General features: G+C 40.5%; 7 non-coding genes across 7 annotated transcripts; all 7 read left to right on the top strand.

Moving 5' to 3' along the window:
• Positions 1-19,399: 19,399 nt before the first annotated feature.
• On the top strand, positions 19,400-19,472 carry trnak-cuu (transfer RNA lysine (anticodon CUU)). Its single transcript has one exon. It is a non-coding gene; the product is annotated as a tRNA-Lys (tRNA).
• A 462-nt stretch (positions 19,473-19,934) lies between these two features.
• trnak-cuu (transfer RNA lysine (anticodon CUU)) lies at positions 19,935-20,007 on the top strand. Its single transcript has one exon. It is a non-coding gene; the product is annotated as a tRNA-Lys (tRNA).
• A 769-nt stretch (positions 20,008-20,776) lies between these two features.
• On the top strand, positions 20,777-20,849 carry trnak-cuu (transfer RNA lysine (anticodon CUU)). The gene has a single exon. It is a non-coding gene; the product is annotated as a tRNA-Lys (tRNA).
• Positions 20,850-21,085: 236 nt separating this feature from the next.
• Positions 21,086-21,158, top strand: trnak-cuu (transfer RNA lysine (anticodon CUU)). The gene has a single exon. It is a non-coding gene; the product is annotated as a tRNA-Lys (tRNA).
• A 464-nt stretch (positions 21,159-21,622) lies between these two features.
• On the top strand, positions 21,623-21,695 carry trnak-cuu (transfer RNA lysine (anticodon CUU)). Its single transcript has one exon. It is a non-coding gene; the product is annotated as a tRNA-Lys (tRNA).
• Positions 21,696-21,931: 236 nt separating this feature from the next.
• On the top strand, positions 21,932-22,004 carry trnak-cuu (transfer RNA lysine (anticodon CUU)). Its single transcript has one exon. It is a non-coding gene; the product is annotated as a tRNA-Lys (tRNA).
• Positions 22,005-22,467: 463 nt separating this feature from the next.
• Positions 22,468-22,540, top strand: trnak-cuu (transfer RNA lysine (anticodon CUU)). The gene has a single exon. It is a non-coding gene; the product is annotated as a tRNA-Lys (tRNA).
• The last annotated feature ends 257 nt before the right edge of the window (positions 22,541-22,797 follow it).

The raw sequence follows: 22,797 nt of genomic DNA, 5'->3' as shown, positions 1-22,797 counted from the left end.
AGTCCTTTTTTGTAGCTTTCTATGGCGTTGTAGATATATACATGTATGTATATCTACAATATACTGTATATATTGCTTTTCTATACCATTCAGCATTTCTCATTTTGTTTTCTTGTTTCTTATTTTCTTCTCTTTTTCTTTACATGTTGCAAAGCCATTTGGTGTCCATGTTTTTCCTTTTGAATATCTGGTATGTACTTAAATGGGAACTGTGTGCTGCGGGTAACTGAAGAAGAGGGATTCTGCTGCCACACATGGGTTGTTACACAGCTTGTTTTTCACGTGCAATTTTCATGCTTTTAGCGTTTCACCATGAAATAGACATCACAATAAAGATTTGACCTTTTTACCAGACAAGTACCATTTTCTCCCCCCTTTCTTTTAGTTCGTAATATACAGTAGGACTGGGTTTAGAACTGAAAATAATGTGAAATTCAATCTACCCACAGAGAAATTGCGAGACATTTAATGGATAAACAAGACGGGCAAGACAAGTGAAATGAAATAAATTGCATTTCTTTTATATTACTGTCATTCTATAACCCAGGCAAAGGCTAATTCAGTAGAGCTAAAATGACTTTTTGTTGCTGATATAATGAAACTTTTACTTATCAGTATTTATGTTTCTAATTGGGCGAATAATCATGATAAACATGAGCTTGGGAGCATTGTGTATCACAATGTAGCCACCATGGGTCATTCTAAGAAAGGACAGTGCACAACAGGTAGCCACAGTGATAGACACACTTTGTGGGTATTACAATATGAGAGCACACAAATATTTGTTCCAAAGATCGGTATGAAACAGAACCCTTTCACCATAGAAATGTGTCATGTTCTAATATACAACAACAGCAAATATGTTTTGAGATGAAACAATTTTGAAGAAACAAATCTGTAAAGGTGCTAAAAGTGAAATTTGTTTTCGCTGCAATTTTTTATTTTGCTGCACAGTATCCGCTAATGGCAACTAAAGTATGGTTCAAGTCAGTTTGTATTAATGGAACCAATGACTGGTCATTGACGTTGTGACAATAACACACATTTGGCCCTAAACTTGAACACCTAAATGGAATTCAGCCATTATTGATGATGATGTTGATTAATAACACCTTTGGTTTCATGACTTGTCAAAAATTCTGTTTGGCCTTTGAAGCAGGGTTAAACATAGGTTAAAGCTTCAAGTTAAAACATCAAATCTACCGCTGCAGGTTAGAACTGGGTTAAAACTCTGCATGTTGCTACTAACTGCCTCATGCTAAAATAGTTGTATTCTAATGTTTTTAATGTTACAGAAGTTTCACTTGAGAATCTCTGAGCAGCCCTTACAGAGACCCCTCTAGCACAGATTCAGCTCACCCCCTGCTAAGATTCAGATCTGAGCTTTTGCAGCTTTGCATGCTGGGACGTCTAGCTGGTTCTAACGAAGAAAACATATGAAGCTGCAAGAGGGACTGCTCAAAGCAAGCAAAGCAGCCTGGGTTAAACAAGTTATGTACGCTGTGAAGAAATGTAAAAAGTCAAGTAAACACTAACACATGGGAAGTCTAGTGAGGAAGATAAACAAGTGTTAAGGGAGCAGCACTACTATCCTTAAATCTTTTCAAGGGTTAGCAAGTGAATTTAAAACACAAGCTTTCTATTGTGATTGTTCTAGAATTCAGCATCCACAGGATAAAATAATCATTTTCACTAAAACACCTCCTCTGTTGTAGAGTACCTTCAAAAACACATATGTAACAAATGATGCAAATGCAAAGTTCCCACATTTTTATGCAAAAATGCATTGAATTGTACAATCTTTGTATGACACAAACAAAACTCATATATTTGGTGTGAGATGTTAGCCACAGCAGCTGAAGAAGAAAAGTGGTGGCCACCAGCAGTTTCTGAAAAGTTTTCTCTTCAGCCATGTCTCCTTGAAATACTGTTTAACACTATAGAAATAGACTTCCTGCAGAGTCCTGTTTGAAGTGATATTCTTATTCTTTTTCCAGATAATATCCACTCTTGCAGTACAATATGCAATTATAGCAACATTTGTCATGGTTATGTTCAGACAATCACAGCATCTTGTGTTTATCTCAGCATTTTTTGTTTTTCACAAGCGTTCACCCACTTAAATCAGTGATTACCAACCATGACTGACTGTTTATCTCCTGCTCAAATTTAATTCAAAAGAAAGAACATTTTTTTGCTCTCTCAGTTAGACAACATAACTAATTATTACTGGCAACCCAATAAGTCTTACTTTATCCTTGCCATAAAACTGCTATAATCATAAATGAGCAGTATAGATCAGACAATCAGAAACTTTCTTTATTCTTCAGCATTTTATTATGGACACAGTAACACAGACTCAGTGAAACGAAGGGCAAACATTTAACAAGCCTTTTTAACTCTATCTTTATACATTTAAAGTTTATGTCCATCCGTCACGTCCTGGAGATTACGTCTGGAAGTTATGTGGTGCATTTGAGGATGGGATGTGAGAGTTCTAATGCTTAATTATAGTAAGTGTTTCATAAATATTAACCAGAAAAGTTCTGTGCAAACATTTAGGATTTTAGTGGTGAATTTGGCATTTTTGACAGCTTAACTGCATGATGGCTAAAATAGATGAAGGGCTGGTCGAGGCTGGATACTGATGGTGGACAAGCACTGGCATGGCTGGACAATGGAGGATAATGGCCCGGTGGAGGGCTTTGACTGGCTGATATTAGGCCTGACAGATGGTTGTGTTTGTGAATCAGCGTGAGGTATTTGGCAACGTCAGACTAAGTTTCAATAAAGTAAGTTTTGTGGGAAAGTAACTTCAGATCTGCAACTTGGCTGTCCCTCCAGATGGGTGTGGAGAGAAGCATTCATTCCAGCACCATTTGTGATTACTGGCAAGAAAGGCCCAAAGATTTGCAAGTGTACTGCTCAGCCAGTCAAAATTCATATGTATATCAATGAGGTTCACTTCTTTCCATAGCATGTTTCAGATGGGTTTCACATCTGAGTCTATTTGAGGTGACTTGGATATGATGTATACAGTGACCTTAAGGTTTAAAGAGTTAGTTCAGCAGGGTCAAAGAAATGATATATCTGACAGCTAGGCCCGTTCAGTCCCAGGGGATTCCATTGAAGTGCTCTGCTCTTTCAAGGAAGTAATTCTTATAACCAGTTATACATTTGCAAGTCCAACCAGTTAGTCCTCATCCTGGTAGTCTTTTCTCTTCAACAAAAAAGAGAAATACTTTTTGAAGGTGTAACAAATATTACAATTAGTGCTGTTGATCGATAAAAAAAAATTAACTTATTAATCGCACAATTTGCTGTGATTAATCGCGATTGATCACTTTTTTTTCCTCTTAAGACCGAAGCTTGTAACAATGGATATTTAAATGTAAAATCATGAAATGAATGTAGAATCAACACAAAATAAATATATTTAAGTTAAATACTTTAGTTTAACAGCATCTTCTTAACTTTAAACACAGATTCTCTCCTGTGAAACACAGTCCGATAACTCTTCCTAATACATCCCGCAGAGCTGCAGTGAATGGACTGAATGCCACAGTATGGAATGTCGATGTGACCAACAATAGGATCGGCCTAGCGTCTGCTTAGCTCAATATTGGCATTACCTGGAGTAGCAGAAGAAGTTGTAGTGATGTTTTTACTGTAATGCCAGGATGACAAACAGAACTCTTTGGACTTTCACGCTGAAGGGATTCATTTACAGGGATTTTCTTATTTGTCACATGAAAGAACTTTTTTAATGGAACCTTTTTTTATACAAACTACATGTACTAACATGTTGCTTGAATGCTGTCAACTGTTCAACTCATTATCAACTCCTCTAATAAGTTATTCAAGGCAGCCTGCTCCTTAACCCAGCTAGAGATTTTAACATCTCTGTTATTGCTTGTGAAGCGCAACAAACATATTTTCAATAAAACTTTTTCACATCTTCTTACAGTCCTGTCTACTAAAGTCTGGTAAAATAAAAATAATAAAGGAAATGGAAGGTCTCCCAAAATGTATTTTCTTTATGTCTTTTCAAGCAATATTACAACTTTTTATGGAAAACAATTTGGATGAAGACAAACTGTTAAATCTTGTTATTTGGACCATAAAGATGTGCGACTGATTGCACTGAACTGATGTCATAATCAAGTGAAGGTCTGAGTTGATAAAAATGATGATGCGGTTATCTAGCAGCATAAATCATCACTGCAGACACAGTTACAACTGAAGGCTCCTAAGCTTTATGAGCAGCAAGCCAAGGAATTATTTACTCTTTTTTGTTTTGGCCTGCGCCTCTCAGGATTTACTTTGATCTGGTTGGTGAAGCCTTCTTTCAAAGCAGTGTGGTTGCTTTTTCTTTTCGCTTTGTTAATTAGATTTTAGTTTATTATTGACACAACAACCTATAATTTGTTTGATTAGGATACTATACTGGATATACTACATTCACATGGTATCGTTTTATTCTTTGTTTTATTTTTTGGGTCTGGAGTAAATTTTTTGAATTAGTTTTTTAATTGTTTCTGGACTATGCACAATCCAAGTCTCTGGACCAAGTATCTGCATCCTTTACAAAACTAAAAGTAGCAATGCAGCAATGTAAAAATAGTTCATTAAACTAGGCCCTGCATTTTTTTATCCTGTCCAAGAATAAGAACACAAATTTAAGCAAATTGTCATCACCTTTGATTCTTCGAGGACAGACACAGTGGTGTCCCCCTGTAACTTATATATTATTATACATCTCGTGAAAAGATTGTTAATAATGATGCATCTGGAGTAAATGTAGCTTGACTGCTTTACACACAGTAACAGCAGCTTGTTGGCTTCAATGATCCTCAGCCTAGGGGTTGGGCCCCTTTAAAGGGTCACAAGCTAAACTTGAGGGACATGAAATGATAACAGAGCTGCACAGGATAAAACATTCTGCTACACAATAATCATTTTCCTTCTGCATGAACTGCTATAATTATATCGGTTACCTAAATAAAACCTGATTTTTTTCCCGATAAAACTGACATCTGAAACATGACAAGGAACTCTAACCACAGATTAAAGGAAAAAGACTAGAGGTTAGCATTGTGGTCATCACAATCTCTTGTTCTCTCTGTTTTTTGAGCCACAAGTGACCATATTTGAAACTGTCATTCACTCACAAACACTCTGGTGGGAGAGTGAGCAGCAAATGAATGAAATGAACCTGTAAGACAATCTTCTCATGGCTACGGCCCACTGTCTTCTCTGTGGGGATAACCCAAAAACAATGGCTCCATCCGATGTGCCGCCAAAATAATGAGCGCCGTTAAAGGGAATGTGCTATGTGTTATTAACGCGTTAACTTTGACAGCCCTAGTAGCAACATAAAAGAGTCAGAGAGCTTATTGCAATTAAATTAAACTATCAGAGTCGTAAGTCTTGAAGGTTGCAGTGCTCCTTATTTAAGTGTCAAAAGGTATTTTTGCAGCAGACGTTATTACGCAGATAAAAAGCAAACACTTATGATGGTTCTGTTCTCTTCAAGTATCCTAATAAGCCTTAAGAGTGACAGAGAGCCAGAATGCACAGTACCAGGAGAGGAGCCTAAAAATAAAGAAACTTAATTGAATTCAGACATCTTTAGTTTTATAATATATACATGTGTAATATGTAATATTTCTCTCAAGAAGAACTGTCTACTTTTGTCCTTTTTACCTAAAAATGGCCAAATAACTTCCTTCCTAATGTCTTTATAGATAGATAAATACTTTACTGTCAGACCTATCTGACTCCTCCTGACCCTATCTCTAAGGCTGAGCCCAGACACCCTCCAAAGGAAACTCATTTTCGACCGCTTGTATCCGCGATCTCATTCTTTCGGTCACCACCCAAAGCTGGTGACCATAGGTGAGGGTTGGAATGTAGAGCGACTGGTAAATCGAAAGCCTTGCCTTCAGGCTCAGCTCCCTCTTCACCACCATGGTCCGGTACAACGCCGGCATTACTGCTGATGATGCACCGATTCACCTGTCAATCTCACGATCCATTTTACCCTCACTCGTGAACAATAACCCGAGATACGTGACTCACTCCCCACCCGGAGGGGGCAATCCATCGATTTCCAGCAGAGAACCATGGCCTCAGACTTGGAGGTGCTGACTCTCATCCCAACCGTGTCACACTCGGCTGCAAACCGCCCCAATGCCTGCGGGAGGTCCCAGCTTGATGAAGCCAACAGGACAATCATCTGCAAAAAGCAGAGATGAAATCCTGAGGTCCCCAAACTGGAAACCCTCCTCCCCCCAGCTACGCCTTGAGATCCTGTCCATGAAAATCACAAACAGCATAGGTGACAAGGGACAGCCCTGGCGGTGGCGAACACGCACTGGTTACGTGTTTGACTTTGTGCCGAGGATGCGGACACAGCTCTCACTTATTATATATGTTATACAACAACCGGATGGCTCCTATCAACGGCCCCGGTGCCCCATACTCCCGCAGTACCCCCCACGGGACCACCCTGGGGACACGATCATAAGCCTTCTCCATGTCCACAAAGCACATGTAGACTGGATGAGCAAACTGCCATGCCCCCCTAAGCAGCCCTGCCAGGGTAAAGAGCTGGTCCTCTGTCCCATGGCCGGGTCGGAATCCGCATTGTTCCTCCTGTATCCGAGGTTCGTCAATCGGCCGGAGCCTCCTTTCAAGCACCCTGGAATAAACTTTAGTAGTGTTATACCCCGATAGTTGGGACACACCCTTCGGTCCCCCTTTTTAAAAATGGGAACCACCACCCCGGTCTGCCTTTCCACAGGTACTATCCCAGACCTGCACGGGACATTGAAGAGGCGTGCCAGCCACAACAGCCCAACAATGTCCAGAGCCTTTAGCAACTCAGAGTGAATCTCATCTACACCTGGCGCCTTGCCACTGAGGAGCTTCTTGACTACCTCAGCGACCTCTGCCACGGATATAGATAAGGCTTCCCCTGGAACTTCAGACTCTGCCTCCTCATCAGAGGACGTTTTGGCTGGGTTCAGGAGTTCTTCAAAGTGTTCATTCCACCGCTCGACAATATCCTCAGTCCGGGTCAGCAGTTCTCCAATCCCTGCTTCCCCTTTCTGAGTCATCTAACAGTTTGCCAGAACTTCTCTAGTTGGTAACGCTCCTTCTTCCGCACCAGCTGCGGTTCCTTCCCCACCAGGGAGGTGATATTCCACGTGCCAACAACCAGTCTATGCTGCCGGGGATCAGCACGCCAAGGCCCCCGCCTTTGCCTGCTGCCTGGTTTGCAATGCACCCGACCCCTATACCTATCCTTGCAGGTGGTGGGCCCACAAGGCGGCAGCTCCACGTTGCTCGTTCGGCCTGAGCCACCAGACGCCCGCAAACGAGCATCCCCCCCAGGTCTGCGAGGTAGCTTTTCCACGTTGTTGCCTCTTCATAGGGGTTTTTAAGCCGCTCTTAGTCTGGTCCCTCCCCTTGGACCAATTTGCCTTTAGAGACCCTACCAGGGGCTAGTGCCCCGGACAACACAGCTCCCTGGTTCACAGGGACACGCAAACCCCTCCACCACGTTAAGGTGGCAATTCATGGAGGGGAGCCTCGAATGAAACTGCACTAATAAGTGCACTTTTCTTTGTATGTAAACAGTGTGTGAGAAAAGAAAGAACAATTGCTAAATGAGTAGGCAGTAGCAAAACTACTAGAGAGAAGAAACCTATTGAGAGAAGTAGCTGGGAGAAAGAAGGTGAAGGTGATGAGAGGGTGAAAGCAGTTGATAAGATGCCAACAAATAGAATAATTAAGACAAACGGTGGTAAACAGCCATGATGAGACATACACTGACACCACTTTCACCACTGATCAGACTAATTTGTTTCACATTCTAAAAATCACATTACATTAATCACACATCCAGCCAATCAGGACAGATAACACAAACCCTCAATCACCATAATAGATGTTTTGATGTGAACAAGATTTATAAGGTATTGATTGACAGGTAATTGCTAATCTAAATGACATCATCATTCATGGATTGTCATGAAATGTCACGGGGCCAAAATGGGTAACTGGAAAAGCTTCCTTTTCTACAAACTGCTTTTTCTACATACAACTTCTATACCTTTTTAATGACTGTGATATTTTATGTCTTTGTTGCATTAAAGAGCACTTTTTCTTGGGGATTAATTAAAGCAATTCTTACCTTTCTGGCATTTTTACGCTTTTCTTTTGTAATCATAAAATGCTCCTAATATGCATATAGCACAATAAAATGTAAAAGAATTCAACTAGGCGTTAAAATTCATCAATATTTAATTCTCATATATTTCTGATAAAAGTCTGATCAATCATTTTATTCGGTCCGAATAAATTGATTTGCCGAGCTTCCTGTCTGTCATCCGTCGCTGCGTCCCTCCCAGTTGCACCGCTGTCACGGCTCGCAAGTCGCGCGCCTCTCTGGCAGAGCAGTAGAGCGGTGAGAGAGAGCAAGGAACGGAGAACTGACAATGACTGACCAAGGCGAGCCGCCACTTCCATCATCAGCTTCCCCCACAGAGAAAATTATCAGGACAAAGAAGACTTTTTCACAAAAAGCTGCCTTAAAGAAAGAGCTTGATGCGGCAAGAGGCAAGACTCGAGTCAACATCGGCTCTGCTTTCCAGCAATGGAGGAGGCTAATGCAGCTTCATCCGGAGCTAAAAAGAGATGAGATGGTCGCGGAGTTTCTGCTGGACAGATACGTTAAGTTTGCCTAATCCTAAAACACAACATTACATGTGATAACATCAGTTACCATTTACTTCCGTTCTGTAATATTATGTTATTTGTGCAGGGAAATTTAGCCTAGCGTTAGCACCGGTAGTGTAAACAAAATGACTCCACAGCTTGGTTTGTTTAACGTTACTACCGGTGACGTTAGCTTCAGCATTAGCCTCAGTGTTTATTGTGAAGTTGTCATTAACCCAGTTCTAGTATTATAACTCCGGGGTTGCGTTTGACTTGGTTGGTTGTACAGTAACCAGAGCTAGTTCAGCACATTGCTAGACGACTTCTCCGGCTAATAGATAATGCTGGCTAGCTGACATCTGTGTAAATAAGACCGATCTGTCTATGTTTGTGACTTTTTCCATCCTTGGGAAGAAGTACTATTTACCAGTAGTGAATTTTAAATTGTCATAAGTTGATACATACACTTGCTCCACTTACTGTACATTGTGATATCACTCTGTGCCAAAGCAGCCTAAGATCTATATAAAATCTAGCCTGTTTGAGTTTATGCAATTTATATCCTGTGTCACGTTTCTATTTTTTTTTACTCTTTGTCAAGGTACACCACTCTCACCGTAATGGAGGACATCCAGCACCAGCCAAGACTTGGTACCCCTGGAACTCATGAAGAGCTGAATGTTACATCTAAAAGATTTGTTTGCATTACTAAACAGTAATCTTACAAGTGCCTTATGTTATTTATTTGCTTTTTTATTGGGATCAAATAACTAATTTGTTATAGAAGACAGCTGTAAAAAAAATTATAAACTGTGTACAATAATAAATGTTTTTCTAAAAAATTGATTTTAGTAATTCACTGCAGTTCATTCAGATAAATGGAATATGAAAAAAGGGTCATAATGGAAGTAAAGCATAATAAACATTACGTTATGTGAGTAAAAAGACAAATGCAATTATACAATGCAAGGTTTTATTGAACAACGTGAATAAGAAAAAATACAAAACTATATGAACTGCTGGACTCGGATGAGATCGTCAGGACTGAGTACAGCAGGTCCACGTGCCCTCCGACTGGCTCTTGTTGTGGATCTTGGGGCAGTTTGTCTGCTGGTTCCGGGCCTCTCCTCAGCAGATTCCCCACTCTGCATCACCCCACGGCCCCTGCTGCTCCTACCCTGACAGCCCCTGGAAGGACCTGCCAGGGTCTTTCTCGGGGCTCTTACACCTCCTGTGCTGTTTCCTGCTGTAAGCTGCTGCTGTCGGCCCCTGCCTCTGAAGATCGGGAACGTAGTCGGGATCTCTAACCACACTCTCCTCCAGAAAGCACCACATTTAAAAAAAAGAAAGAGCCTTTTACTTTGTGACTTTAACATAAAGTTAAAAGAAAAAAATGTTGAAGCTAAACGTCTGAACGAGGGCTAAAGTTAGCTACCGTTAGCTGACAAAACAGGTTCTCATCAAAGTTAACCTGTAAACAAAACTGCTTCAACTGCTCCTAATTTTATGACAAACGTTACCAGGACAATTCAGGCAAGGCAAGACGTTACGACAGCAAGAAAATATTAATTTTGCCGAAAAACGACGCATTTGACTGTAAACAAACAGGCGATGAAATGCTATAACTACGATAGTAACGTTGGTAGTTCGTCAGACTACAAAAGGTAACTAAACGTTACGAGGGAGGGAATTTTATACCACATGCAGAATTGATTATTATTTAATTACTGTTGGTTAGTTTTCACTTACCTGTGCCTCTGACTCTGATACTGACTCCGACTCCATTGACCCGTTTCACTCGCGCTACGTCTCTCACCGCACGCGTCAGGGATGCATGGAGGAGGAGGGAGGGAGGGAGGGGGAGCGTCAGAGGTCAGGCAGGGGGAAGAGGGTGGGACTTTGAAGGGAGGCGGAGTTGTTCTTGTTCAAATTTTAACTAAGTGCTGAGGGACATGCCAGAAAGGTAAGAATTGCTTTAAGAGTAGAAAAAAATTCAAAACGCATTTGATTTTTCAAAACACAGGGATCCTTCAAATTCACCCTGAAGTTTTTACGTTAGTTAGATCTCTCATTTGTATATAAAAATGTGCTTGTTTAAATTGTTAAAATGGTTTCTAATGGTTTGTCATTTTTGTCATGTATTGCTGAGCTTCATTACAGTCCACCATCACCAAATCAGTTGTGAAATGCTCGTTTAGTTCCAAAGCCACTGCATTCACTGCGTAAAACTAATCTGTCCTGAGTTTGATGCTTCAAGTCATGACTTCACTTGCGAGAGAAATGGCATTAGCATTAGCACTGTGTGTCTATATATGTATGCACTTCTATGTGAGCTAAGTGCCAATTCTCTGTTACAATAGGGATCCTGTTTCACAGTGTGACATCAGTCTGTCAGCATTTCTCATCTAGTTAGACACCTCACAGTTTGTGACAATACGAAATATATGTGTACCGCAACAACAGTGGAGCCCATGTTTCCCATGGGTTCAGTTACAGCAGTCAGCAGAAAGTGTCCAGATAAGCTCATGTTCAAGTTAATAGTTGTGACATGTATTAGATTGCTGCACTAAATTACTAGTTTTATGATGTCTCACAATCATTATATCCCAGTTAGTTACACAGCTATTGAGCAGCTGTGGGAAAGGCTAAAGTCAACTGAATAAGACTTAAGAATAGCGGTTTCCCAACCGCCATTATAAGGATTAAGCAGAAAAGTATGTATGCTAACAGTACAGTATGCTAATTATTAGTGAAGGTTTTATTTATCATGCTAGCTCATGTATGGTGCTAGCTAGAGTAAAGTTGACAAAAACAGAGGTTGAACAATGTTAGAGCCAACTTGTTAAAATAAATCATCAAAATGTCTCTTTATATTTCTGTATCACAATTTAGGATTTCTCTGTAATGTAGAAAAATGTAAACAATAATAAAACAATAATACCTAATCCCAAACAATTTTCTTACGCCCCAAATATTATGAAATATTGCTTTCTGTCACGGTTTCAGTTGAACAAAAAAGGTGAGGACCCAGATGCAGACTGAAATAATGGATTTAATAAACAAAAGGCAAAAATGCAAAAACAAAATCTAAAATCCAACAAAAGACAAAAAGGAAAATCAAAAGGCAGAGCAAAAAACTTACAGCAAAACCAGGAACAGGGAATCCAAGAGACACGAGGGGTCAGGGGAAGCACAAAGAATATCCAGGGAAAGGTCATGGACATAGACTAACACACGTTGGATGACATAGACTCACGTACGATGGATGACAATGAACAGGCAACAAGACAGGGGAGCACAAAGACTAAATAAACTTAGGAGGTGAGGCTAATCAGACACAGGTGAGACAATCAAGGGGCAGGTGAAAACAATCAGGGCAGGGCACAGAATCAAACAAGCGGGAAAACACACAAAGGCAGGAAGTGGACCAACACGAGAGACAAGGTGACAAAGTAAAACAGGAAATGATCTAACCAAAGAGACACAAGTGAAATACTTAACTAAAAAAGACTAAACACTGACAAGAACACAGAATAAACTAAATACAAAACTAAACAATAAGAACTCATGACAGGGAGACAAAGAGACAAGGTAAAACAAGAAATGATAACTGAACACTGAAATACAAGACAAAAACATAACTAAACTAGATTGGCTCATGACACTTTCAACCATTAGTCAACAGGAAAATATTTGGTCGAGGGCAGCCTCAGTAATGAGACACTTTCCAGCACTCTCACTTGGACTGATTCTTCGTTGCCGACCCTGTATGCCTCTGACCTGCCTCGTAATCAAGGAAATCACTTAAGCCTTCTGTCCCCAACCATGGGCTCTGCCTCAGCATTCCTGACTCCTGTCTGCCTCTTCCCCTGACTGATGGTGTTCCCTTGCTTCAACCCCGCTGTGTGAGTTTCCCTGTTTTCATTTCTGTGGATTTTTGTGGCTCTGGAACTCTCAGTGTGTCGACACACTTGTCACGGTGTGCAAGCTCTGTGAACTAAACCAGCTTTGTGAACCTCTGCCTGCTCCTTTCTGGATTACCTCTTGCTATCAAGTGTTTTCCTGGATTTGGACCTGCTACTTCCACGACTATGTCCCCTGCCAGCTCCCTCACGGTGCTGTTACCCTTGTATTAACTTTTATGCGAGTGTGTGTGGCGCCAGCTTACCTTACTCACCATTCTCCTGGTTCACCTCGCCCAAGCCTACATCCCTACCCAGTAACTCTTAAGGCTCTGAGCCAGAACATTGAATTGACCTGTGTTTATTCTTACCTGTGTTTGCCTGCTGAACTTACAATTAAAAGTTATAGCCATCAATCCTTGCTCTTCCGTGTGCTGCACTTGTTTCCTAACCAGACCCTTTACATTTACTGCTCCAGCTCACAGGAACATTGAGTGTGTGGTTCAATATGAAACGTCATAGAACTGATATCTGTCAAATGAACCACCTCTGCTCCATTCATGCCATATAAATAGGAATTATTAGGAAATATCATTTTTAATTACCTGAAGGACTAGTTTATGTTCATAAAAGTAAATGAAGATGCACAATCATAAACGCTAATCCTGTGTAGAGTAGCATTTTACTTTCTGAATACAAAAGTTGTGGCTCAAATGTAAATTTTTTTACCGTGTATGTTTAAAGGTATTATAAGAAGGATTTTTCCTTGCATTGTTAACAACACATTCAAACTGGGCCCCTCCTCCTGGGCTCTTCGTCACCAGGAAGCTCACTTTCACTCTCTCGTGCGAGAACACGCCCACCCCGCCAAGCTAACACCGACAGCATCTTGGTTACCTTTGTGCTAGAACCACTCCCACACTCACCTATACGCTGTGATTGGCTCAGGGAACCACAACAGTGCCCCTCCTGAAAACGTCCTGTGCGAAGCCAAACAACAGAATAGATGCAGAGGGAAGGGTCTCACAAGGGTCTGCACACACACTCAAAAACACACATGTATAGAGGCCCATAAGTGATAATTTATATTATATTATATTTAAGTCTATATATTTCTCTAGGAAAATCCTACTTATTAAACCTTTAAATTACATTTTTCATTTATTCATTAATTTCATTTATCTTGGTATGGATTGAACCCAGAGTCATGGTAAGATGGCTCTTTTATGCCCAATATGCAATTTGTAGAATAGAATACTTCTTGAGATTCATAGTTGGGGGTTTTGACTGGGAAATAGCTAAAAAGGAACTGGAGTTTTCGTTACATAAAAATAAAGGTCAAACAGTTAAAACTATATTTGACCTCCAAATGGCAGTAATGCACCATCACTGCATGCTGACTGCTTAAACTCTAATATGACGCTGTAGGTACCCCTCTAGCATTAGTTTTGTTGATTGTGCTGCATTTAGATGATGTAGTTTGAAAAGTGAGTCTGTGCCACAAGTTGGTTGGGGTGGATGGGTTGGTCAAAAAACTCAAACTTCTTTTAGGAGTTGACTTTTGTTATAGTAGTGTTAAGTGTGTTACTTAATGAATGTAGGACAGTGTTCGTTACTGTTGCGTGCTGGCCGCTCTATTTGCTCTCTCTCTCCCTCTCTGGTTTTCTCTCTACCTGTTAGGTTACAGCAGAACACCGTGATCATCCGCAATAGGACCAGTGGGGTAATAAAAGGAGGCCAGTGGAGAAGGGGAGAGAGAGGCGCTGAATCACACGCCCAGGCGCAGCTCTGGGGGAAATCTTTCTTTTCCCTGAATTACGTTTTTTTTTTCTCTTTTTCCCATTCACGGGTTAGCGTGCTGGGTTTTGTTGTTTTAGTTTGTTATTTTAGTTCGGGTCTGAGCTTCCCGGTAGTTTAGTTTTCGATTTCTTATTTCGTCAGGTAGTGTTTCTTTTTGGAAGTAAAGGGGGATGGTCTGAGTGCGACGGCCAACTGCATGGCTGGCTCAGTCCTTCCCCATCTTTTGTTCTTTTTGGCCGGGCTCTCCAACCCTTTTCGGTTGTTACTCTAATAATGTTTGTTGCAATAAAATTATTGTTTAACTTTGAGCTTTGGTCATGGTGTCCTTTATGTGTTCAGTCTCTAGAGCTGTTGTGTGTATGTTACAGAGGCCGTAACAGTGACATTAGGTAGTTATGTGTGTCTCATAATGTACAATAGTCATGTTACTAACCTAAGTATGTTTGTTTTATTTAAACCCAAACCATTATCTTTTTTTTGTAAATTTAACAATTGCAACTGCAACTGTTGTACAACATTTAATAATCTTTGTAGGACCAAAATGTTTCCCAACAAGCTTTACATTGAAAGTATCACAGGGTGTTTTTTTAAATGTAATTTATGTACTGCAAACGGACACTAAACGGGTACATATGTCATCAAATTTGTAGCGTTGAAGCACTGACTAAGCTGCTTTATTAATAGATTTGGGAGTGAGCGCCAGTTGCTATATGTGACAGAATATGTATCTGTTTGTTTGACACACATACAGACTGATGTGACACTGTGAAACAGGATCCTGAATGTAACAGAGGATTGGCACTAAGCTCACACAGGAGAACAGACATATATGGACACACAGTGTAGATGCAAACATTGCAGTTTCCTTTGGGAAGGTTCAGGCTATTCTGTGGACAAGAGCCAGCTGTCAGGTCTTTGGCTCAGTCTCTGGTTTATTCTCACCATTTTGTCTCTCTGCTATTCCCTTGTTCTATCTCTCTCTCATAGGCACCGATACTATCTAATTCTCCTACTGAACAGAAAAAGGCTCATGTCAGTGTTGATGTGTCTGTGAGTGAATATCAAAGACCACCAACCAACAATAGAAGCCTCTCTTCAGTGCAGATAGCATGTCTGTTATCGCATGCAGCACAGCTGAGCTACTTGAACACTGAAGGTTAAAATGACGCCCCAACAAAAGGTGGCATTACATGTCCGTCTCATAACATGTTAAGGTTATCCCTCTCAGTTAAGTATGGGTTACATGTTTGAAAGATGGTTTCTCAGTGACTGCAATGCATTCAAAAAAAATAGGCCTCATCTCCCCTGCATTTCTGTTGTATAGACATGTTTTGAACGTGATTATTCCAAGTACATTGTGTAAAATGTGTTATTTGGTACTCATATATGACATATATTCACTTTGACACTGTGCACTACATTTGTTTTAGGTTGTTGTCTGGTTTTAATAATGTTTGATGTTTTATTGTATGCTTTTTTTCCTGTAAGGTGACCTTGGGTGACCTGAAAGGCGCCATCAAATAAAATGTATTATTATTATTATATATGACAAAGACTGGGTCTTTGAAAGCAAAAATTATGCTTTTAAAATGTCACATAGCCCGGTTAGCAGCACCTGACCCCCGTCCGACTGTTTCCCAGCCTCCAATCGCATCCTCCCGATTTCAGCTTTCAAAGCCAATCGCGTCGCGGGGATTTCAGAATTTTCATCTTTCCCAACCAATGGCGCTCAGAGGATTTCAGCTTTCTAGCTCCCGCCCCCCTCCCTGCTCTCAGCCAGTCTTAGCCACGCAAGTCCAACTTTCTGCGGGGTACCGGATGCGGCGGCAAACTCAAACTCGAAGCGGAATTTCAGCTCTCAATCTCAAGGTAAATGGCATCAATACAACTATTGTCATCCATATATTATTATATTGATCGTTCGCGTCATTGTGGTTAGCGTCTTTGTTTCAAATCCAGTTGTCGGTATAAAAAAAAAGACCGACAGTCGTCTTGGTTAACACGGTCGATGTCTTCATTCACTACAATGATTATTGTTGTCAGACTTAGAGACATGTAAGTTATGTTTGTATTGTATTTTGTCGTGTTACATCGTCATGCATCCTGTATCTCCGCACGTCGTTATCGTATCATCTCGATACTAACGTTGTTGAGGCCATTTCGGCTAAGATATTTATATATAGAATATAACATTGCCCTGTTTCATGAGCTTATTTATTAACATCTTGTGGAGGGAGGGGTCAGTAACTAAAAAAGAATGGGGAGTTTTGCTGTTCGGTAGGCTAAATAACAATTTCACAGTAACTGTTTTGTTTACAGTATGACCTTATAACTTATATATACTTATAATGAAACTTGAATTATTACACACATTACCTTGTGACCCTTACTTTTACCTCTTGTACCCTTCATTTATGTATTTTTGCCCTATATTCCATGCTTAATCTCTATGTTTTATTAGTAGTTGTGGATAAGTTAATTCCACATATCTATACTATATTAACATTGACTTTGTCCTGTCTTATCTTATCTTATGATGATAGCATTATGCGTTAAGTTGGTGGGATTTGATAGTGTACATTTTTTTTCTCCTCTTTGGCCACAGATGGCTTCAACACAACAAAAACACAGGACTATGGGTGATGATGAATGGATGTGACGCCTGCGGAGGTTTGCTGCCACAGGTGTTTGGCTGTCCGATGCAGGAAACAGGCCTGTTCCCCGCCAGAAGAAGTGGCATGACCTCTATCAGAAGGTAGAGTTGTATAAAGCAATTAGCATACAGTTATGAATGATGAAGCTAAATGTTTTTAAAAAGACACTTGCTTATTTGTTGTCATGAAATATTACAGATTGAGAAATGCCCAATGCAGCTGAGGGGGCAGGCAACTCTGTTCAAGGGCCCACAGACATGTGACTGTGGTTTCCATACTAAGAAGGTATTTGTAAACTAAAATCAAATTGTCATGTGCAGATTGTTGATCTTGTGTTCTTTAAACTAATGTTTCTGCTTCTCTTTAGCCTCCCAAGAAAGTGTAGCCACCGAAGAAAGTGGCCACAGACCATCTACTGTCAGACCCATGCAGGGATGCCACTGGAGCAGTGGAAAAGGGCAGAGATTTGTATTTTATTCTTTTTTGGTATTGTATTTATTCATTATTGTGTTCTTTGCACTACTGGAGTCATTTGATTAATAATTTTTGGCATCATTTTTCTCATTTCTTTTGTTGTGTTCTATTAATTGTCGTTCCATAATGTTGTGTGCGTGTGTGTGGAGATGGGGTGCGTGAAAGAGAGGGTTTGGGGGATGGGACGTCTTTGTTTTCACTGTGTATTCTATTTATAATAAATATGTGGTTTGTTTCTACAACAATTCTTTCATTTGACTTATTTAAATCTCAATGTAATACCAGGAGTTAAACATGGTTTTGCTTATTGCCCCACCATGCATCATAACACAATACAGTACCATGATACTGTGGCTATGAAATAAACCTTTCTTAAATGGGAAGGAGATGCTAAAAGCTTACATTTTCAATTCATTAGTTAGTTAAATTAGTTAAATAATGTTATACCTAATACTGTTCTATGAATTAATGTCAATAAAACTTCTGAGGAAGAATGAAAATCACAATATCGCTTTCCTGAAGCATGCATCATGCATCATGAATGCATAATAAAACACAGAATGACAAATAGTACTGATTTAATTAATTCTGAATACTAATAAGTGTTTTCTTATGTCATATAACTCATTTAAACTTATTTCATCTAAACAATCCAAAGCACTTTGGTTAAGAGTCTCTTTTTTCCCTTTTTTTCCTCTTTTTCCTCTCTTTTTCTTCCTTCCCCCTTCTTCCCCTTCTTTCCTCTTTCTTCTCCCCTCTGTACAGACTATTATTCCCCAGCTTTAGCGGAGTCGGTAGAGCATGAGACTCTTAATCTCAGCGTCGTGGGTTCAAGCCCCACATTGGGCGTTAAGTTTATCACTTACAGTTAAGTATGGGTGACATGCTTGATGGATGGTTTCCCAGTGTCTGCACCATCTTCAGTCACTAAATAAACCTTATATCCCATACATGTCTGCTGAGTCTCTGCAGTATTGGACATGAATATTCCAATTATTTGGTGTAAAGTGCTTGGTACTCATATTTGTCAAATAGAGGGCCTTTCAAAGCAAAAAAAAAATGATGCTTTTAAATGGTCACAAAGCCCGGTTAGCTCAGTCGGGAGAGCCATGTTTGATGGATGGGTTTCCCAGTGTCTGCACCATCTTCAGTCACAAAATAAGCCTCATATCCCATACATGTCCGCTGCGTCTCTGCAGTTTTGAACATGAATATACCAAGTATTTTGTGTAAAGTGCTTGGTACTCATATTTGTCAAATAGAGGGCCTTTCAAAGAAAAAAAAAAAATGATGCTTTTAAATGGGCACATAGCCCAGTTAGCTCAGTCAGTATAGCATGAGACTCTTAATCTCAGGGTCGTGGGTTCGAGCCCCACATTGGGCGTAAAGTTTATCACTTACAGTTAAGTATGGGTGACATGTTTGATGGATGGTTTCCCAGTGTCTGCACCATCTTCAGTCACTAAATAAACCTTATATCCCATACATGTCTGCTGAGTCTCTGCAGTATTGGACATGAATATTCCAATTATTTGGTGTAAAGTGCTTGGTACTCATATTTGTCAAATAGAGGGCCTTTCAAAGCAAAAAAAAATGATGCTTTTCAATGGTCACAAAGCCCAGTTAGCTCAGTCGGGAGAGCCATGTTTGATGGATGGGTTTCCCAGTGTCTGCACCATCTTCAGTCACAAAATAAGCCTCAAATCCCATAAATTTCTGCTGCGTCTCTGCAGTGTTGTACATAAATATTCCAAGTATTTTGTGTAAAGTGCTTGGTACTCATATTTGTCAAAAAGAGGGCCTTTCAAAGCAAAAAATAAAATGATGCTTTTAAATGGTCACAAAGCCCGGTTAGCTCAGTCGGTAGAGCATGAGACTCTTAATCTCAGGGTCGTGGGTTCGAGCCCCACATTGGGCGTAAAGTTTATCACTTACAGTTAAGTATGGGTGACATGTTTGATGGATGGGTTTCCCGGTGTCCGCACCATCTTCAGTCACAAAATAAGCCTCATATCCCATACATGTCCGCTGCGTCTCTGCAGTTTTGAACATGAATATTCCAATTATTTTGTGTAAAGTGCTTGGTACTCATATTTGTCAAATAGAGGGCCTTTCAAAGCAAAAAAAAATGATGCTTTTCAATGGTCACAAAGCCCAGTTAGCTCAGTCGGGAGAGCCATGTTTGATGGATGGGTTTCCCAGTGTCTGCACCATCTTCAGTCACAAAATAAGCCTCAAATCCCATAAATTTCTGCTGCGTCTCTGCAGTGTTGTACATAAATATTCCAAGTATTTTGTGTAAAGTGCTTGGTACTCATATTTGTCAAAAAGAGGGCCTTTCAAAGCAAAAAATAAAATGATGCTTTTAAATGGTCACAAAGCCCGGTTAGCTCAGTCGGTAGAGCATGAGACTCTTAATCTCAGGGTCGTGGGTTCGAGCCCCACATTGGGCGTAAAGTTTATCACTTACAGTTAAGTATGGGTGACATGTTTGATGGATGGGTTTCCCGGTGTCCGCACCATCTTCAGTCACAAAATAAGCCTCATATCCCATACATGTCCGCTGCGTCTCTGCAGTTTTGAACATGAATATTCCAATTATTTTGTGTAAAGTGCTTGGTACTCATATTTGTCAAATAGAGGGCCTTTCAAAGCAAAAAAAAATGATGCTTTTAAATGGTCACAAAGCCCAGTTAGCTCAGTCGGGAGAGCCATGTTTGATGGATGGGTTTCCCAGTGTCTGCACCATCTTCAGTCACAAAATAAGCCTCATATCCCATACATTTCTGCTGCGTCTCTGCAGTGTTGTACATAAATATTCCAAGTATTTTGTGTAAACTGCTTGGCGCTCATATTTGTCAAATAGAGGGCCTTTCAATGCAAAAAAAAAAAGGATGCTTTTAAATGGGCACATAGCCCGGTTAGCTCAGTCGGTAGAGCATGACTCTTAATCTCAGGGTCGTGGGTTCGAGCCCCACATTGGGCGTAAAGTTTATCACTTACAGTTAAGTATGGGTGACATGTTTGATGGATGGGTTTCCCGGTGTCCGCACCATCTTCAGTCACAAAATAAGCCTCATATCCCATACATGTCCGCTGCGTCTCTGCAGTTTTGAACATGAATATTCCAAGTATTTTGTGTAAAGTGCTTGGCGCTCATATTTGTCGAATAGACGGCCTTTCAAAGCAAAAAAAAAAATGATGCTTTTAAATGGTCACAAAGACCGGTTAGCTCAGTCGGTAGAGCATGAGACTCTTAATCTCAGGGTCGTGGGTTCGAGCCCCACATTGGGCGTAAAGTTTATCACTTACAGTTAAGTATGGGTGACATGTTTGATGGATGGGTTTCCCGGTGTCCGCACCATCTTCAGTCACAAAATAAGCCTCATATCCCATACATGTCCGCTGCGTCTCTGCAGTTTCGAACATGAATATTCCAAGTATTTTGTGTAAAGTGCATGGCGCTCATATTTGTCCAATAGACGGCCTTTCAAAGCAAAAAAAAAAATGATGCTTTTAAATGGTCACAAAGCCCGGTTAGCTCAGTCGGTAGAGCATGAGACTCTTAATCTCAGGGTCGTGGGTTCGAGCCCCACATTGGGCGTTAAGTTTATCACTTACAGTTAAGTATGGGTGACATGTTTGATGGATGGTTTCCCAGTGTCTGCACCATCTTCAGTCACTAAATAAACCTTATATCCCATACATGTCTGCTGAGTCTCTGCAGTATTGGACATGAATATTCCAATTATTTGGTGTAAAGTGCTTGGTACTCATATTTGTCAAATAGAGGGCCTTTCAAAGCAAAAAATAAAATGATGCTTTTAAATGGTCACAAAGCCCGGTTAGCTCAGTCGGGAGAGCCATGTTTGATGGATGGGTTTCCCAGTGTCTGCACCATCTTCAGTCACAAAATAAGCCTCATATCCCATACATGTCCGCTGCATCTCTGCAGTTTTGAACATGAATATTCCAAGTATATAGTGTAAAGTGCTTGGTACTCATATTTGTCAAATAGAGGGCCTTTCAAAGCAAAAAAAAAAAAAGATGCTTTTAAATGGTCACGTAGCCCGGTTAGCTCAGTCGGTAGAGCATGAGACTCTTAATCTCAGGGTCGTGGGTTCAAGCCCCACATTGGGCGTAAAGTTTATCACTTACAGTTCAGTATGGGTGACATGTTTGATGGATGGGTCTCCCAGTGTCTGCATCATCTTCAGTCACTAAATAAGCCTCATATCCCATACATGTCTGCTGCGTCTCTGCAGTTTTGAACATGAATATTCCAAGTATTTTGTGTAAAGTGTTTGGCGCTCATATTTGTCCAATAGACGGCCTTTCAAAGCAAAAAAAAAAATGATGCTTTTAAATGGTCACAAAGCCCGGTTAGCTCAGTCGGTAGAGCATGAGACTCTTAATCTCAGGGTCGTGGGTTCGAGCCCCACATTGGGCGTAAAGTTTATCACTTACAGTTAAGTATGGGTGACATGTTTGATGGATGGGTTTCCCAGTGTCCGCACCATCTTCAGTCACAAAATGAGCCTCATATCCCATACATGTCTGCTGAGTCTCTGCAGTTTTGGACATGAATATTCCAATTATTTGGTGTAAAGTGCTTGGTACTCATATTTGTCAAATAGAGGGCCTTTCAAAGCAAAAAAAAAATGATGCTTTTCAATGGTCACAAAGCCGGGTTAGCTCAGTCGGGAGAGCCATGTTTGATGGATGGGTTTCCCAGTGTCTGCACCATCTTCAGTCACAAAATAAGCCTCATATCCCATACATGTCCGCTGCGTCTCTGCAGTTTCGAACATGAATATTCCAAGTATTTTGTGTAAAGTGCTTGGTACTCATATTTGTCAAAAAGAGGGCCTTTCAAAGCAAAAAATAAAATTATGCTTTTAAATGGTCACAAAGCCCGGTTAGCTCAGTCGGTAGAGCATGAGACTCTTAATCTCAGGGTCGTGGGTTCGAGCCCCACATTGGGCGTAAAGTTTATCACTTACAGTTCAGTATGGGTGACATGTTTGATGGATGGGTCTCCCAGTGTCTGCATCATCTTCAGTCACTAAATAAGCCTCATATCCCATACATGTCTGCAGTTTTTAACATGAATATTCCAAGTATATAGTGTAAAGTGCTTGGCGCTCATATTTGTCAAATAGAGGGCCTTTCAAAGCAAAAAAAAATGATGCTTTTAAATGGTCACAAAGCCCAGTTAGCTCAGTCGGGAGAGCCATGTTTGA

The sequence above is a fragment of the Semicossyphus pulcher genome, unplaced genomic scaffold (assembly GCF_022749685.1).
Source record: "Semicossyphus pulcher isolate SPU_LCO1_2020_fin unplaced genomic scaffold, fSemPul1.0.p SCAF_2, whole genome shotgun sequence".
Classification (NCBI taxonomy): domain Eukaryota; kingdom Metazoa; phylum Chordata; class Actinopteri; order Labriformes; family Labridae; genus Semicossyphus; species Semicossyphus pulcher.
The sequence above is the reverse complement of the archived record's forward strand: the minus strand, read 5'-3'. Positions and strand labels throughout refer to the sequence as shown.